Here is a 4,643-nt window from a genome sequence, read left to right on the forward strand (position 1 = left end):
GGGACACCTGGGTGGCTCAGTGGGTTAAGCCTCTGCCTTCAGCTGGGGTCATGATCTCAGGGCCCTGGAATCGAGCCCTGAGTCAGGCTTTCTGTTCATCGGGGAGCCTGCTTCCCCCTCTCTCTCTGCCTACCTCTCTGCCTACTTGTGATCTCTCTATCTCTCTGTCAGATAAATAAATATCTAAAAAAAGAAAGAAAGAAAGAAAGAAAAGCTGCTGCTTCCCTAAATATGGGAACATGCAAGTCAGACATTCTGCCTAGCAAGCCTCTGCCCAGGTACTTGAAACATTCTCTTTGAACTATTTCTGAGTTCCTGGCCTGATCTCTTTAAGCTCTTTTTTCCAAGGTTAGCTTCTCTTTGCTATATTATCTTCTACCCTTCTGATTCATTTCATCTTTTACTGGATTAAAACTAATGGCCTACAGTATTGTCATATTCCTTCAAACCCTCTGCCTTACTCCACCCCATTCACCAGATGGAAGCAATGCTCTATGTCTCAATCGTTTTTTATTTAGACTCTGTGGGGATAGGCTCTAACTCAGTTTTATATCACATTGACTTCCCATGATGGCTATATACTTTTGATTATAGTTGAATACATCCAGCTGGTTCATATATGCAACACTTTTTACCATATTTTATGGTATAGAATTTTGGGCCTGCTTTTGTTCATTTCCCTTTGTATAATTTTTGGTTGTGTATTTTCAACATGTCCATGCATATATTTTTTTGTGAAGCATTTTGGTCTAGCCCTAAAATACTACCTAAGCTTACTTCAGAGTGGAGAAGAGTGGTCCAGTATGTTTTCTCATTTTTTTTTTAAGATTTTTAATTTTATTTTATTTATTTATTTGACAGAGAGAGATCACAAGTAGGCAGAGAGGCAGGCAGAGAGAGAGGAGGAAGCAGGTTCCCTGCGGAGCAGAGAGCCCGATGCGGGGCTCGATCCCAGGACCCTGAGATCATGACCCGAGCCGAAGGCAGCGGCTTAATCCACTGAGCCACCCAGGCGCCCCTGTTTTCTCATTTTTTAACCGTAGGTTGTCAGTCTCTTTAGATTGCTAAGCATATGACTTTTCATTTAATTGCCAGATTCAATACCTTTACTCTACTTACTCAGGTCAAAAGATTATAATCTTGAGCACACTGCTATTAATATCTATCAAAAACACTGAAAAGGGGGGTATTTATGAAGTATTTCCCAAATAATCTTCAGTATTTAATTTCTCTGGCGGTTTTAATCATTTTAGAGAATCTGATGAAAACTGTATATATTTTCTCCAGATGTATGTGTAAGCTTTGTTTCAGTTATCTGTTGCTGGTTATCATACCACCCCAAAACTTAGTGACTTAAAACAACTATTTATTATTTCTCATGATTCCATGGGTCGTGGACAGCTCCTCTGTTTCACAGGGTGTCATCTGGCTCACTCCCATAGTTACATTCAGCTGGGATCTTAGCTGGGGCGAGAATGCCTAGGATAGTGGCATTTGCAGGTCTGCGGTCTATTTGGTTGCTCTTGGGTAGGGTGCCCTGGTTGTTTTTCACCTGACCTCTCTGAATGAAAACAAGCTGCCAGGCTTCTTAAGAGATTGACCTGGATCTGGCACAGCTTCCTTCTGTCACGTTCTATTAATCAAAGCAATCATAAGGCCAATGAAGATTTATAGAGAGGAATAACTTTATTTCTTGATAGGAGAAATACCATGTACCTACAGGAATGAGAGAAATGGTTAGAAATTTGAAAATGCTAATGGTAGTCTTTGGTTTCACACTCAAAAAGCAATGAATCTAATTCACCATATTAGTAGAATTAAAAACCACCCATATGATCATCTCAGTAGATGCATGTAGAAAAAGAATTTGACAAAATCCAACATCCATTAATTTAAAAAAACTCCAAACTTTCAGCAAACTACAAATAGAAGGAAACGTCCTCGATCCAATGAAGAACATCTATGAAAAACTGACAGTCGACTTCATACTCAATAGTGAAATATTCAACACTCCCTAAGATTGGAAACAAGACAAAGATATCTGTTCTCATCACCTCTGGCCATCAAGAATGAACTCCTGATTTTGATACTCTAAATTCTGTCTCTGAATTAAGCTAGATCTCAAAGGTCTACTTGCCCAGACTGTACTTTTTTTTTTTTTCTGATCTGTACTGTGGTGTGATGCCACAGTCTATATTAAAAAATAACATAAGACTCAGCAGTATGCTAACATACACTGCTGGTGGGAGTGAAAATTTACATTATTGGATAGAATCTGGCAACATATGAGAAGAATACTCACTATAAATTAGTTTTTTGTACTGGAAATGTCATGATGATCTAACATTAGGAAAGATTTTAAAATAATTCATCATAGGAGCCCTTGGGTGACTCAGTTGGTTAAGGATCTGACTCTTTTTTTTTTTTTAAGTTTTTTTATTTTTTATTTGTCAGAGAGAGAGAGAGAGGGATCACAGGCAGACAGAGTGGCAGGCAGAGTCAGAGGGAGAAGCAGGCTCCCCGCTGAGCAAGGAGCCCGATGTGGGACTCGATCTCAGGACGCTGGGATTATGACCTGAGCCGAAGGCAGCTACTTAACCAACTGAGCTACCCAGGCGTCCCAAGGATCTGGCTCTTGATTTTGGCTCAACTCATGGCTTCAGGGTTGTGAGATCGAGTCTGCTGAAGATTCTCTCCCTCTCTCTTTGCACTCCCCCTCCCTCTCTTAAAAAATAATAAAATAAAATAATTCATCATAATATGTTGAAGAAGAAAAATGATGTCAATCTCCAAATATTACTGAAGACATTTAATAAAATTCAACATACTTTCAGGGCACCTGGGTGGCTCAGTTGGCTAAGTGACAAATTCTTGGTTTCTGCTCAGGCCATGATCTCAGGGTCATGGGATCAAGCCCTCTGTCTGGTTCCTCACTCAGTGGAGGGTCTGCTTGTTCTGCTTCCTCCCCCTCTGCTCTGCCCCCTGCTCACATGTGTGCATACATACACAAGCACTTTCTCTCTCAAATAAACAAATAATCTTTAAAAAATTTGACATCCTTTCTGATAAAAATTCTTAACATATAAATAACATAGAAGTTCTATATTTTAAAAGAGATTTTATTTATTTATTACAGAGAGAGAGAGAGAGCATGCACGTGTCTGAGCGAGAGAGCTTGAGAGAGAGAGAGAGAGTACACAAGCAGGGGGTAGGGGTAGAACAGGAAGCAACTTCTCTGCTGAGCAGAAAGCGTGAAGCAGGACTTGATCCCGGGACCCTGGGATCATGACCTGAACCAAAGGCAGGCACTTAACTGACTGAGCCATCCAGGTGCCCCAGAAGTTTCTATATTGATAGGTGTTTTTCCATATATTGATAAAAACTTATGTATTTTTTTGTTTATAGTGTCTTAAGGCCAAAAGCTACATTCTAGTTAAAGATAGAAAAAAGGATAGGATAGGTATCATAGCCACCACTGTTACTTTTTATTTTTTAATATGAAGGAATTAATACATAGGGGAGAACTATAAAGTTTATATGATGGTCTCAAGAAAAATATTTACTTTGTCAATTTTTAATTTTTTTACATTTTAATTATCTCAAGATTCTTAGAGCCTCACAGATTAAATAGCAAGATAAAGACATTTTAACTAGGGGTGCCTGGGTGGCTCAGTGGGTTAAGCCTCTGCTTTTGGCTCAGGTCATAACCTCAGAGTCCTGGGATCAAGCTCTGCATCGGGCTCTCTGCTCAGAGGGGAGCCTGAGTTCTCCTTTCTCTCTCTGCCCGCCTCTCTGCCTACTTGTAATCTCTGTCTCTATCATTAATAAATAAAATCCTCAAAAAATAAAAAATAAAAAAATAAAAATTGCTGAGAGAGTAGACTTAAAAGTTCTCATCACAAAAAAAAGTTTAAATATATATGGTGGCAGATATTAACTAGACTTACTGTGGTGATCTCTCTGCAATATATATGAATATCAAATCATTATGTTGTACACCTGAAACTAATATAATGTTATATTTCAATTATAAACCAATTAAAAAATTATTACACTAAAAAAAGTAAACAAAGGCCTCCAAAGAAGATATCCAAATGGCCAGTTAGCACATTAGAAGATACTGAACATGAGGCACCTGGGTGGCTCAGTCAGTTGAGCCGCTGACTTTTGATTTGGCTTGAGTTGTGATCTTGGGGTCCTGGGATTGAGCCCTGTGTTGGGCTCTGTACTCAGCGCAGAATCTGCTTGTCAGTCTCCCTTTTCCCATTTGCACACACATTCTCTCTCTCTTTCTCTTTTTCTCTCAAATAGGTAAAAATAAAAAATAAAAGAGTGGGGTGCCTGGGTGGCTCAGTTGGTTAGGTGTCTGGCTTTGGCTCAGCTCATGATCCCAAGGTTCTGGGATTGAGGTCTGCATCAGGCTCCCTGCTCAGCAGGGAGTCTGCTTCTCCCTCTCTCAGCTCATGCTCTCTCTCTCAAATAAATAAACAAAATCTTTAAAAAAATAAAAGATACTGAACATCACCAATCAGGGAAATGCAAATCAAAGCCACATTTCTATACCACCTCATACCCACTTAAATCAAAAGACAAAAATCATCATCATCATCATAAATCATCAAAAGACAAAACAACAGAAAAGA

The sequence above is a fragment of the Meles meles genome, chromosome 7 (genome assembly GCF_922984935.1).
Source record: "Meles meles chromosome 7, mMelMel3.1 paternal haplotype, whole genome shotgun sequence".
Lineage (NCBI taxonomy): Eukaryota > Metazoa > Chordata > Mammalia > Carnivora > Mustelidae > Meles > Meles meles.